Raw genomic sequence first — 15,602 nt, forward strand, 5'->3', positions numbered from 1 at the left:
TGTTGCGAGATGATAAAAACCTCATGAGGAAGGCCCATCATCATGATATAGCAAGCTGACAATTTAGAAGAGTACACTCTGCTGAAGAGTATAAATCATGCTAAGAGATTTTTAGAAATAAGGATTAAAACAAATGTACAGTGACATCAGTTAACTCAAGAATGGATACGTTTTGAATTGTATAAAAGTTCTAAACATGTGTCCCCCTCATAAAGAGAATTGGCCTTGAAATTCCTTCGAAATTTTCATCTCTGTTCTAGGTCTTAATAGTTGTGAGAGATGCCTGGCAAGCGGCTTAACGCTCACAGCCTCAGTTTTCTCATTGAGAAATGGGGATGATAATAGGATTTGGTTCACAGGAGTTCTCCTGAGGATTAAATGAGCTAATTCACATAAAGTGCTTTTTGAAGTGACTGGTACAGAATATCAAGAAAGGCTCACGGTAATAGTAGTGGTAGTTTTGTTGTGATTATTTCATTTTATTTTTTTTTAATGTTTTTATTTATTTTTGAGACAGAGAGAGGCAGAGCATGAGCAGGGGAGGGGCAGAGACAGAGGGAGACACAGAATCGGAAGCAGGCTCCAGGCTCTGAGCTGTCCACACAGAGCCCGATGCAGGGCTCGAACTCACAACTGTGAGATCATGACCTGAGCTGAAGTCGGACGCTCAACCGACTGAGCCACCCAGGTGCCCCTGTTGTGGTTATTTCAAAACGTTAGATGGCTTACTGCTCCCTCAGACCTGATATAGTTGCCTTATCTAGGAGCTAAAACCGTCAATGTCAATAAAAATCAGAACAGTGGTATCCTATTAGGAAAAGGTGGTTGAGGATTGACTATAATGTGGCAAGAAGGAACTTTCTGGGGCAGTGGAAATCTGTATCTTTATTGGCGTGTTGGTTGTCAAATTTCATTGAATTATACTGTTAAGATTTACACATTTCACTACATGTAAACTTTCAATTCAGTTTTTAAAAATTAGCATGTTGAGCTAATGACTGCCCTGTTGAACAAAGGCACCACTTCCTAATGTTTAACAGGTGAGAGACAGAAATCATTTTTGAGGCCATGCAAACAGGGGAAACTGGTTTTTCTTCCTAGCCTAAGACTACAAAGTTCCACAGATGTGAGACGGGTAGAAGACAAAGAAAATGAGAAGCAATGTAGTAGCTTCAAGCTCCACACCAGCTTCCCCATATGTAGGTTTATGGCAGAGGGAGGAGGCAACAAAATGCCGACCGAAATTTGAGGGACTCAAGAATAAGACAAGTGTACCACCTCTAGTCTGGCATTTGAGAGTAGTACCCCATAGATGTCCCCTGTACCAGTGGACAGGGGCATGCAGTAAAAAGGGCAGCATGCTACATCTGGGCAAGGAGGCAGGGAGAACGCTTGGGTTTCCAGAAGCTCCCCTGTACATCCCCTGAATGCCCAGCCTGGTCAAGGAAGAGACAACAACAGTAACAATACATTTGAAGGCTTACTATGTTCCAAGTACTTTCCTAAGTGCTTTATATCTATCATCTCAGTTAATCCTCTCAGAAATCCTATGTAAGTCTTAGATACTATTATTATTCCCTTTTCACTGATCAAGAAACCAAGGCCAGGATGGTGAAAAGGCTTGATCAAGGACATACAACTAATAAGTGGTAGAACCTGGCAGGGTGTATGCAGATTCCTCTATCCTCCAACTTTTCTTCTTCAAAACTGTTTTTTCTCCTCTGACTCGTATTAGAATCAGCTAGTTAGTCTACAAAACAAAGCCTGCCAGGACTAGGGCTGCATTGACTCTATATAAACCAATTTGCAGAGAACTGACATCATAATAATACTGAATCTTTGAGTTCATGAATATAGTTTATTTCTCCATTTATTTACATCTTCTTTAATTTCTCTGAAATTTTACACTGCTTAAAGTTTTCAGTGTACAGGTCTTGCACATATTTAGTTGAATTTATCCCTTAGTATTTCATATCTATTGATGCTACTATATGTGATTTATTTACATTTTCAATGTCAATTGCTAATTGCTACTATATATAAATACAATTAAAGCTTTTTATTGAAATATAATTCACATACCATAATATTCACATACCATAATATACCATAATATTCACCCTTTTAAAGAATATAGTTCAGTGGTTTTAGTATATTCACAAGGTGGAGCAGTCATTATCACTATCTAATTCCATAACATCTACATCACTCCAAAAAGAAACTCTATACTCAGGGTGCCTGGGTAGCTCAGTCAGTTAAGCATCTGACTCTTGATCTCAGCTCAGGTCTTGATATTGGGGTTCTGAGTTCAAGCCCATGTTGAGTTTTGCACTGGTCATGGAGCCTACATAAAAAAAAAAAAAAAAAAAAAAAGAGGGGTGCCTGGGTGGCTTGGTCAGTTAAGCGTCCGACTTCGGCTCAGGTCATGATCTCACGGTCCGTGAGTTCAAGCCCCGCGTCAGGCTCTGTGCTGACAGCTCAGAGCCTGGAGCCTGCTTCAGATTCTGTGTCTCTCTCTCTCTCTGCCCCTCCCCTGTTCATGCTCTGTCTCTCTCTGTCTCAAAAATAAATAAACGTTAAAAAAAAATTAAAAAAAAAAAAAAAAAGAAACTCCATACTTATTATCAGTCGCTCCCCATTTCCACCCTCCCAGCTCCTGGCAACCACTAATCTGCTTCTATTTCTATAAATTTATCCATAGAATTAATTTTTATGTAATGACCTTATATCATGAGACCTTGCTAAACTCACTTATTATTTCTAAAGTGTTTTTGTAGATTCCTCTGGATTTTCTACATATATGTTCATGTTGTCTGAGTGACTGGATATACAAACAGACAAAAGCCAGACCATATATAACAACAGAACTCTGACCCACAACCCCTGCAGCAACCACTCTAGGAAGCCAAATTACAACCTCTGAAGCAATCAACCCAGAATGGTCAGAACTCAATCGGTGACAGCCAACTTCCCTATTTCTTTTATCTTGCTTCTAACTCAAGACCAACGAGAAAAAGATAAATATGCTAAATATGCTCCCCAAACCATCACATAAGATGCCGACTTCTGGTTAACCCATCTCTAGCTTCCCCATGCCAAGAGCCTTCAATCAGTGCATGCTGAAAGCTTTCCCTTTTTTTCATTAGAAAACTTTCCTGGCCCCTGCCTGACTCTTAGTCTCTCCCAAAGTCAAGTGTTTGTGGCTATCTGCTATAACAAATTCTGAATAAATAGCCTATTTTCACTTGAGTGGTCTTCATTTGTGAATTAAGACAGTTTTACTTCTTTTTTTTTTTGCTTGTTTGTTTACACTAGGACAATTTTAACCCTCCATTACCCTATCCTGCAGTAACATCCACTACTGGCTTTATATGGATTAAAACTGCATTTGCCAAGAACTGTGAACATTTAGAATCTTTACATGGAGTCACATGGTTGATACAGGCACATAGACATCTTCCAACACTAACAGAATACACATACAACACGTACCAAATGGTCTTGGTGGATAAATTTGCTTCATCAGATACTCATATTCAGTAAAATTCACAGTTAATGCAGAATTTCATTTTCTTAATTTGCATCTTTATTACACATTTTTTCTAAGATTTTAATTATTTAAAAAAACCACTCATTCATTCAAGGTTGTAATTTGCAGGGCAATAAACAATGGGTTCTAAATTTCTTAAAGGTGTCTATAGCAATTTAAAATACCAGGAGTCTTCTTTTCTATTTGTAGCACCTGATTTAAGACCCTTATAAAAACAAAGTTTAAATTCATTTAGTGCATTCATTAAAATTCATTGTCACTGTTTCTCTTGAGAAAGACTCATTTCAATTGTTATTTCCCAGACTACCTATATATAGAGAGACAGCATGGGTGTATATTCTTTCCAATTGGGTAGAATTTTACTCTCAGAATTTATAGCTAGAACAAGAACTTGCAGCATCTTTGAATGGTCTTTCACTCAAAACAATGGTGATAATAATGCATAAAACAGATTTGGGATCCAACCCCCTACTTAACATCATCAAACATGTTTCCAAAGTATCCTTGGAAAATATTTAAAAATATATGAAAATTCTACCATATGGTACACCATCATTCTCTAACCATTTCCCAATTGTTCATTTATATCAGTTGTAATTTCTTTATAAGTAACATTGTGATGAACACCCTCACCCACAGTTCTAAGCAAGAATGATTCTATCTTTAGGATAATGTCAACTAAGTGGCTTACTGGGTTAGACTACAGATGGTTTTAAGGCTTTAGTATACTTTACCAAATAATCTCCAGAACTGAACAACTCCTACCAACGTTAAGTTAATGTGACCACAAAGTGGACTCGTTTGGTAACAATGAAGCAAATTCAACCACAAATCTATTAGATGCCCAAGCATCTCAAAACTATCACACCAAAGAAGCAAGGAGATAATCATTAATGGTGATGAAGCCAAAATTCAAATTCTTTAAAACATTACTCAGCTTTAAATCATGATTTCATTAAATCATGACTATTTTTAAGAAAATTAACTCATTAAATCATGATTATTTTAAGATAGTAAACAGAAAGGCTTTGCACAAAAAAATCTAGTGTTTTTCAAAAATAAAAAGTTAAAAAGAGAAAGAGAAAAGTCAGTACCAAATGACCAAAAATTTTTATTTGACTAAATTCTATTTCATGCATAAGCATGACAGTCTCCCCTGTTTATTAGACTTTGGCAATTAAAAAAAAAAAAAACAAGCAGCCTTATACAGAACAGAATGGTGAAAATGCCAAGGGTGAGGGTAGTCTACAGTTTCACTGTAGGATAAATATACATTTTTTAAAAGGCCTCTCTCCCTTTGGCCATATCAACTCTCAGTTCAAATCATTAAATCGAGAGAAATTTTCTTTTTTTTTTTTTTTAGTTTTTTTAAAATGTGTATTTATTTTTGAGACAGAGAGAGACAGAGCATGAACAGGGGAGGGTCAGAGAGAGAGGGAGACACAGAATCCGAAGCAGGCTCCAGGCTCTGAGCTGTCAGCACGGAGCCCGATGCAGGGCTCGAACTCACAGACCGTGAGATCATGACCTGAGCCGAAGTCGGACGCTTAACCGACTGAGCCACCCAGGCGCCCCTAGAAAGAAATTTTCAAAATCACTTCTTTACTTCTCCAACATCTTTGATGCTATCATCATCTACCTCTGGCCATTTTTCCTGAATGACATCAATTATGTCATCTGTAAAGTCTCCCTGAATGATGATTTCATCCTCTCCTGTTACTGAGGCACCACAGGAGAATTTTTGAGCAAAAAATCTTTGTGCTTCTTTTAGATCAATTTCACAGTTGCAAGGCCACATACTCTGGTTACATATTTCTTCTTTGCTCTGGGAATTTTGGCTATCATAACCTTTTGTGGTACAGTCTTCTTTTTTTGCTTTATTTGACCCCTTCCACCTCTCTTCTGCTTTTCTTCTTTTCTTCTTCCCCTGCTGTGCCTTGACCCTCACTGCCTCCAGCTTCTTGTTTGGGCGAATTTTCTACAGTAAGTTTTGCAAACTCACTTGGAAAATTCTTCTCTAACCACTGTCGACATTTAGCAACAGCAGGCATATATTCACAGTACTCTGTTAGTAATGAACAGACTCCACAGTAGAGGACTCAAAGTGGATAGTCTGCATGTAACTTGGTATTGCCCCTCGCTCTCCTTTGCAATCATGCCCACTGGATTCAGAAATATCAGCAGCCATCTCACAAAATGCCAGCTGAAGCGATATATGCAACTCCTCTTCCCCGACCAGGGCCACCTGAAAGCCCGTCTGAAGGCAGTTTTACTTCTTTATTTCCAATCTGCAACCTTTTTATTTTTCTTTGCCTTGCTTTATTACTCTGGATAGGACCTCAAGTATAATGCTTAACAAAAGTGGTGAAAGCAGGCATCTTTACCTGGTTCCTCCTCTTAAAATATTAAGGTATTAAAAAAAATTTTTTTAATGTTTTATTTATTTTTGAGAGACAGAGAGAATGTAAGCAGGGGAGGGGCAGAGAGAGGTGAAGACGAAGAATGTGAAGCAGGCTCCAGGCTCTGAGCTGTCAGCACAGAGCCGGATGGCGAGGCTCAAACCCATGAACCGAGAGAGCATGACCTGAACCGAAGCTAGATGTTCAACTGGCTGAGCCATCCAAGCACCCCAAAATATTAAGGTTTTTTTTTTAACTTTTTTTTTTTTGAGAGAGAGAGAGAGAGGGAGCATGAGCATATGCATGAGCAGGGGAGAGGGTCAGAGGGAAAGAGAGAGAAAATCTTAAGCAGGTTCCATGACCAGAGCGGAGCCTGACTTGGTGTTCCATCTCATGACCATGAGATCATGACCTGAGCCAAAACCAAGAGTTGGACACTTAATGGACTGAGCCACCCAGGTGCCCCTAAGGTATTTTTAATTAAATTAAATTAAATTGTTATAGTATGTATATATATTTAAAAGTATGGGATAATAGTTCGATTTTTAAATATCAATATATGCAGTATGCTAATAAATCTTTTATAATGATTTGAATTTATGATGAAAAGTTTAAATGTCAACTAAAAATTGAGCAAGGAGTTACATAGATGTTCAAAATTCTTTTATAGGGCAATGAGCAAAGTTTGAAGCAGGCTCCAGTAAAGGCCATCACTGAATCTGGGGGAGTTGGACAATGTCCAAGTTTGTCAGCAGAGGCTGACCAAGATGACTGGGGTCCAACCTCAGTTGGCAAGGAGTTGTCTTCCATTATGCAGAATGAGGATGCAGAGTCAGAAATTGAAGAGGTACTAAAAATAAATAAAATTACGTTTTATGCACACCTGAGATTATGAATGAAATTTAAATTCACATTATGATTATAATAATTATTATAACGATAATTAGCACAGAGCCTTCTAAAACAGATGCAGTGCTTTGAAAACCTCCTGCTGGTGGGGGAAATCATAAATAAGAAAGAATCTTTCTTTAGTTGGCACAATTCCTTCTCTCCCTGGGCATCGCCTTACTAACTAGAACTGAAGAGCCATATTTGCAATGCTAATACCTGGCTCTGGGGAAAGGCCTACAGTTACCCATCTTGCCTATTTACAATTTCTAACTTCCCAAACAAAAAGCTGCCCAAGTGTCAGCAGCAGCTCCCATTAACCAAAAAGCAAGGGTTTCCTAAAGAGAAGAGTAATGGACACAGGTGGGCACCAACTTAGTTGGAAGTCATATCTGCCTACCAGTTGCAGAAATCCACCTGAAATAGTCAGGGACAAAGCAGGAAGTGTCCAGTCCTGATCGTCCCCCAGGAAAACATATCTTATCAAAATAAGGCACATTCTGCACACTTGAAGCACTGGGTAGAGTCCCCCAGCCCCCAGGGAGCTGGAGAAGGGATTTGGAACAAAATCCAAGAACCCTCCAGAATACCCAGGGGATCCAGATCCTGGAACTGCTGAAGCATGGAACTGGGCCAAAGGAGATGCTGTTCAGTTATAGAAACTGACTCTTTCAGCATCTTAGTCCTTCCCCTGGTTGGAAGCATCCCAGACTGTGCATTTCCAACCCTGACAAAAAGCAGGGTTAAGTTGGTGGGGGGGGGGAGACTATACCCCCTAACTAACTCTGCATTGGCTCCAGATTAGGCTGAGTAGTCTGCAGAGAAAAAAAACTGAAGCAAAAGGTGAGAGCAACTTTAAGTTTCTCCAGCCTCAGAGACAGTGGATATGGGGAAATCAGAACAAGACATGGGCAACTGGTAAGGTAATCTTCCCCAGCTTTTGTCAAGCAACTGCAGTAAAAGAAATGTCAATAGAAGCACCTAAAAGAGGCAAAGCATTGCAGTGCCCATGGTAATAATATGGTTGTCCCTAGTTCTCATTCTAGATACTAAAGAATATACCCCATCCAGCAACAAGTCCAAATTCTTTCCTGGCAACAAGATGTGATATACAGGGGCATCTGGGTGGCTCAGGAGGTTAAGTGTCCAACTTTGGCTCAGGTCATGATCTCACAGCTTGTGAGTTCGAGCCCTGCATCAGGCTCTGTGCTGATAGCTCAGAGCCTAGAGCCTGCTTGGGACTCTATGTCTCCCTCTCTCTCTGCCCCTCCCCTGCTTACGCTCTGTCTGTCTGTCTCTCTCTCTCTCAAAAATAAGTATTAAAAAAAAAGATGTGATAAACATATTCAGCACTCACAATAGGCTAAAAGGGTACGTCAAAAATTAAGATGAACACTCAACCTAGAATGACAAAACACTTGAGGAAAACTAACATCAAAAATCACACACACACACACACACACACACACACATCCCACAAAAGAGAGAAGTAACACCTAAGAAAATAGCATAGACCAGACAGAAGATGACTTGGTTCTTCTCTCCTCTGAGTGAGGGGGAGGAAACTGGCTCCGGGTGTCTAACACCTAGGCCCCAGCTTTGAAATTCGCAAGCCAAGAATTTGCCTCTTTTGTATTCTGGTTCTATTGGGACAACCTCCCTTAAGGCAGAGGATGACTCAGAGCCTAGTCAGCTGAATAGAGAGTTACATATTGGATGAAAACACATGGGTTTAAGTATCAAAATATTTTCCCAGCACACCAAACAAAAGATTATGTTATGTATGTTACAATGTTAATGTAACAAACAGTAGAATTCAAGAGGAAAGCACTAAAAGAGACAAGTAGTGGTGTTTCATATCAATAAAAGAACAATTAACAAAAAAAGTATTGAATTTTTATGTATCTCACATCAGAGTTTATGAATATGTAAAGCAAAATCTAATATAAATGTCAGACTTCCGAGTTAAGATGAATTTTCTCCCTTAATACCTAATGAAATGAGCATAAATGGTATACACACACGTCATCAACATTAGCCAAACTAGACTGGTGGCCAAGAAAATAACCTGAAGAGTCTGAAGCAAATGGAGAGATCCAACTTAGCTTAGCTCCCAGTAGCATTCCTGGTGAATTAATAAGATCCTGAAGACTCTTGCTAATGCCATCAAACCCGCAGTGATTCAACTCGAATAATAATCCATATCTCTTACCTCTTCTAAGAAGTAGCACCTATGGCTCCTAGAGAAGAATGAGGAAGGTAAATAATGGGACTGACTTTCAAACAAAAGGGAAAATTTCAGAACTACCCACTGAACTGGGAGAATGCCCCAAAAAAGAGGAAATCCAAATGGACGATAAACTTTGACAAGATTGCTTTAAATAAAGCCCGCTGATCAAAGGCCTCCAGGAACATATCCATAATAAAAAAGTTAGATTTACCTTCCCACAGCAAGGGAGAAAGTACTCCAGAGGAACCTGTAGAGGCCTCAGCAAGAGAACCTTGGAAGGAGTTTCTCATACTATTTGGACTTGTACTAGATTATTCCCTGAAAAGTCTAAGAAGTAAGGACCAGTTATGGATTGAAGGTTGTCAAAAAGTTGGGGAAATTTAGTGGCTGGATAGCTGAACAATTTTTATCTGGAAGTAGGAGGATTAAAGCAAGGCCCTGTTGTCATTGGTAAAGGAGCAGCTGTCACTCAGTTAAGTCAGAAGTAGAGGATATTTTATTGTTTTTATGTCTTGTTCTAGAAATGGTCACAGAGTGGCCTTGTGTACATCTTACTTATATTCTAGTGAATTTGTTTATGTTCTTTTGAGAGCATCATGGCCTGGCTGCTAGCTGCCAGTAAGGAAGCTTTACACTTTCTCAAGATAATCTAGTGATGAGGTTCGTGAGCAAATGGCGAAGAAAGGATTCTTGAGACATCTTTGGTGTGAAAAAGTGATTTGATTAAATCACGGGGACAGGACCCGTGGGCAGAAAGAGCTGCACAACTGGGGCTGTGAGGAGTGAATGATTATATATTTTTAGGTTTGTGGAGGGAGGGAGATAGAGATAAAGTAAGTTTCTAAGGAATTGGGAAGCAAGGCTTTCATGACCTTGAGGGGCTGGCTGTTAAGATAAGGTTACTTTTAGTCTTTAATAAAAGCAAAAACATTAAGGCACTAAGGCAGCCATGACTTGCTTGAGGAAGGTCACGTTCTGTATGTTTCAAGTGTCTATCAGTGAGCTGCAAGCTGTAAGGAGATTTAATTTAAGCTGCATTTCTCTTGCCTTTGTTTTCCTCATCACTAGTAGTAAGGTAAATACAAATTATAGCAACAAATATCTTTTTTCATGCATGAGATTGACAAAAATAAAAAAAGTGATAATATCTGGTGCTAAGGGAAATGTAAGGAACTAGGTTTTCTCATACATTATATAATATGAATTTTTGTAGCTTTTATTATTATTATTATGAATTTCAACCATATATAAAAGAAGACAACGGTATAATGAATTCCCATTATATCAGCTTCAGTCCACTTCTCTCCCTCTAGTAGAAACAAATTATTTCATCCATAAATATTTCAGTACGTATCTCTACCATTATCACACCTAAAAAATGCCCCCCATTCCTTAATTTAATGAATTATCTAGTCGGTGTTCAAATTTCCAGTTGTCTTATAAATATACTCAATTTTATACTTTATTTGAATCAAGATCCAAATAAGGTCTACACACAGCTTTTTAAAGTAATATGGCATTATACATTAAAAACAAAAAATATATATACCCTCTGATCTAGGGATCCTAGTCCTAACAATCTAAGAATGAATCTGTGAGAATATTTTTTAATGTTTCTTTTTTTTTTTAATTTTTTTTTAACGTTTTTATTTATTTTTGAGACAGAGAGAGAGCATGAATGGGGGAGGGGCAGAGAGAGAGGGAGACACAGAATCGGAAGCAGGCTCCAGGCTCTGAGCCATCAGCCCAGAGCCCGACGCGGGGCTCGAACTCGCGGACCGCGAGATCGTGACCTGAGCTGAAGTCGGACGCTTAACCGACTGAGCCACCCAGGCGCCCCTTTCTACTATTTTTTTTTTTAATTAATGTTTCTTTATTTTTGAGAGAGAGAGAGAGCAGGGGAGGGGCAGAGAAAGAGGGAGACAGAGAATCTGGAGCAGGCTCCACACGGTCAGTGCAGAGCCCAGTGCAGGGCTACAATTCACAAACCGTGACATCATGTCCTGAGCCAAAATCAAGAGTCAGACACTTAGCCGACTGAGCCACCTAAGTGCCCCAAGAATATTTATTGTGGCATTGTTTGTAATAACAAAAAACTTGAGAACTGGGGCACCTGGGTGGCTCAGTCGGTTGAGTCTCCGACTCTGGATTTTGGCTCAGATCATGATCTCATGGTTCATGAGATAGAGTCCCACGTCGGGCTCTGCCCTGATAGTGCAGAGCTGCTTGGGATTCTCCCTCTCCCTTCTCTCTGCCCCTCCCTCCCCCCAAAAATAAGTAAACTTAAAAACAAACTTGAAAACTTAAAAGTCCATCAATGGAGGAACCCTCTATTGATGAATAATGTGTACATCTATAGTATAGCTAACTATGTTGCTATTAAAAAAATCAAGTTGATTTTTCCAGATGACATGATATTATACATGGAAAACCCGATAGACTCCACCAAAAGTTTGCTAGAACTGATACATGAATTCAGCAAAGTCGCAGGTTACAAAATTAATGTACAGAATCAGTTGCATTTTTATACACTAATAATGAAGCAACAGAAAGACAAATAAAGAAACTGATCCCATTCACAATTGCACCAAGAATCATAAAATACCTAGGAATAAACCTAACCAAAGATGCAAAAGATCTGTATGCTGAAAACTATAGAAAGCTTATGAAGGAAATTGAAGAAGACACAAAGAAATGGAAAAACATTCCATGCTCATGGATTGGAAGAATAAATATTGTTAAAATGTTGATACTACCCAAAGCAATCTACACATTCAATGCAATCCCAATCAAAATTACACCAGCATTCTTCTCAAAGCTGGAACAAGCAATCCTAAAATTTGTATGGAACCACAAAAGACCCCGAATAGCCAAAGTAATATTGAAGAAGACCAAAGCGGGAGGCATCACAATCCCAGACTTTAGCCTCTACTACAAAGCTGTAATCATCAAGACAGCATGGTATTGGCACAAAAACAGACACATAGACCAATGGAATAGAATAGAGACTCCAGAATTGGACCCACAAATGTATGGCCAGCTAATCTTTGACAAAGCAGGAAAGAATATACGATGGAAAAAAGACAGTCTCTTTAACAAATGGTGCTGGGAGAACTGGACAGCAACATGCAGAAGAATGAAACTAGACCACTTTCTTACACCATTCACAAAAATAAACTCAAAATGCATAAAGACCTGAATGTGAGACAGGAAACCATCAAAACCCTAGAGGAGAAAGCAGGAAAAAAACCTCTCTGACCTCAGCCGCAACAATTTCTTACTTGACACATCTCCAAAGGCAAGGGAATTAAAAGCAAAAATGAACTACTGGGACCTTATGAAGAAAAAAGCTTCTGCACTGCAAAGGAAACAACCAACAAAACTAAAAGGCAACCAACGAAATGGGAAAAGATATTTGCAAACAACATATTGGACAAAGGGCTAGTATCCAAATCCATAAAGAACTCACCAAACTCCACACCTGAAAAACAAATAATCCAGTGAAGAAATGGGCAGAAAACATGAATCGACACTTCTCTAAAGAAGACATCCAAATGGCTAACAGGCACATGAAAAGATGCTCAACATCACTCCTCATCAGGGAAATACAAATCAAAACCACACTGAGATACCACCTCACGCCAGTTAGAGTGGCTAAAATCAGGAGACTAGAGATGCTGGAGAGGATATGGAGAAACAGGAACCCTCTTGCACTGTTGGTGGGAATGCAAACTGGTGCAGCCACTCTGGAAAACAGTGTGGAGGTTCCTCAAAAAATTAAAAATAGACCTACCCTATGACCCAGCAATAGCACTGCTAGGAATTTACCCAAGGGATACAGGAGTGCTGATGCATAGGGCACTTGTACCCCAATGTTTATAGCAGCACTTTCAACAATAGCCAAATTATGGAAAGAGCCTAAATGTCCATCAGCTGATGAATGGATAAAGAAATTGTGGTTTATATATACAATGGAATACTACTTGGCAATGAGAAAGAATAAAATATGGCCTTTTGTAGCAACGTGGATGGAACTGGAGAGTGTTATGCTAAGTGAAATAAGTCATACAGAGAAAGACAGATACCATATGTTTTCACTCTTACGTGGATCCTGAGAAACTTAACAGAAGACCATGGGAGAGGGGAAGGGAAGAAAAAAAAAGAGAGAGGGAGGGAGGCAAACCATCAGAGAATCTTAAAAACTGAGAATAAACTGAGGGTTGATGGTGGGTAGGTGGGAGGGGAAAGTGGGTGATGGGCATTGAGGAGGGCACCTGTTGGGATGAGCACTGGGTGTTGTATGGAAACCAATTTGACAATAAATTTCATATTAAAAAAAAATCAAGTTGATCTGTCCGGCTGCCCTAATGAATTAAACAAGAAAGGATGTAACTGAGAAATAGATATAATTTATGACCATACTTCTGTAAAAGTAAATGACAATTAACAATCTTTTAATATATATTTTATATATTTATTTATATGTGTATGCATGTATCTGTATATCTTTGTAAATGCTTACATAGTTATGGAGAAAAATGTGTGGACTCACATACCTACGCAAATATTGGTTACATGATGGTGGTCAAGGGAAAATGCATGAAGCAACAGAAAATCAGAATAAAAACAGATTGGGGTGCCTGTGTGGCTCAGTCAGTTAAGCATCTGACTCAGGTCACAAACTCCCCACATGTGGTCACATGAGGTCACATGAGGTCACATGTGGCTCAGGTCACAAACTCCCCATTCATGTTTGAGCCCTGCATCAGGCTCTGTGCTGACAGCTCAGAGCCTGGAGCCTGCTTTGGATTCTGTGTCTCCCGCTCTCTCTGACCCTCCCCTGCTTGCACTCTGTCATCTCTCTCTCAAAAATAAATAAACATTAAGAATAAAAACAGATGAACAAAATGGAAAATAATTATGGTATATGTTAAATGAAATGTAAAATTCAAAACTCTAGCTATAACATTGTTGTAAATATGTAAAACTGAATATACTTGTGGAGGTAACAAAGACAATAGAAAATTTAAATGGCAGATTTTTATCTTGGATTGTTTTCAAAAGAAAGTAACACTGGAGGGGTGCCTGAGTGACTCAGTTAAGCGTCTGACTTCGGCTCAGGTTATGATCTCTCATTTGTGAGCTGGAGCCCCACATCAGGCTCTGCGCTGACAGCTCAAACCTGGAGCCTGCTTCGGATTCTGTATCTCCCTCTCTCTCTGCCCCTTGCCTAATCATGTTCTCTCTTTCAATCTCTCTCTCTCTCTCTCAAAAATAAACATTAAAAAAAAAGTAACACTGGTAAAAAAAAAAAGAAATAGATTAACATTATTAACATTATATGTGTGTATATATATATTCATAATAAATGCATATTAGAACAAAAAATGAGAGCAAACCAATTTTTGCCTATTTGATTTTGTCTGTCAAAAATATGAATGCACAAAATGTCTGTTCAGGTAATAATACTGCACAAAGTGGTGAAAATAACTTCACTTCTTAACTTTGCAGATACCAAGGCAGACCTCATACTGCCCACGTAATCCTGGAATGCCTGGTTTAACGTAGTGTTACCTAATAACCCCTGTAAAACTAAGGTTGGCATTGTGGTCATTAATGCAATTTGGCCTGAACTGGTATCCTAGTCCAATTATAACTCCAATCAGAAATGTAAATTTCTTTGCTCTGTATTTTCTACTACACTACCTGCTAATGAAAAAGTTATTAGGTACAAAGACAAGATTTATGCAATTCATGCTCCCCCAAATCACTTCCTAAATTATCCTAATTTAATGGATTGCTTTGTGCACAGCTTCTCTTGAACTCAGCTTGAACTTGGGTTCTTAAACTGAACCAGTCCTATAGATAACCTTATTCAAGTCTCCCACTACTTTCCTCCAATCAATTTAAATTCATAAGTTACCTTAATGCCAAATGTTCCTTTAAACCATGTGCACCACCCAGATAATTGTAAACAGAAATGTAAAGCCAACATTAAAATTGCATGGCCATGCAATGATTCAAAATGTGCTTATGATTATGTTTGAATACTATTATTTCACTTGAAAATGACATTTTTTTCTTTTTTTCCTTCCAGAGAATTTGCAGACGCCCAGGAGGCTCCAAATAGCAAAGGAGATTCAGGATTTTAAGAAACTCATTGATGAAAGCAGCTAGGATGATAACATCACCAATTAGCCTTTTAGTTCAATTCTAATTTAGAGCAGATTAGCCTTGCAATCAGGATCTCCTATTTAGTGCCTCTTTCTTTGCTCCCACTCCCTAACTTGGACTATTCCCCCATCAAACAATTGTATTTTGAAAGTTTTGACAAGGAATTGGGCTTTAAACCAGCAATTCTACTTCTGGAAATCTAACTTAAAGACATATTTTATTCAGAGCATAAAGTTGCAAGTACATGAAGCTTGAAACTGTAGTGTGATATTCTAAACATTCTAACTGTTCGTTATTAGGTAATTAGTTGAATAAATTATCCAAGCAATGCAATACCTTGCTCAATAAATGTTTTCTATTC

General features: G+C 38.7%; 1 long non-coding RNA gene and 1 pseudogene across 2 annotated transcripts in view; both read right to left on the reverse strand.

Annotated features, from left to right (window-relative positions):
• Window positions 1-15,602, reverse strand: part of LOC147584208 (uncharacterized) — a 70,727-nt gene that overhangs the window by 41,899 nt on the left and 13,226 nt on the right. The window lies entirely within an intron of this gene.
• Window positions 4,642-5,804, reverse strand: LOC112861494 (density-regulated protein pseudogene; annotated as a pseudogene).

This window comes from Puma concolor, chromosome A1 (assembly GCF_028749965.1).
Source record: "Puma concolor isolate L17-30 chromosome A1, mPumCon1.1.hap2, whole genome shotgun sequence".
Classification (NCBI taxonomy): Eukaryota; Metazoa; Chordata; class Mammalia; order Carnivora; family Felidae; genus Puma; species Puma concolor.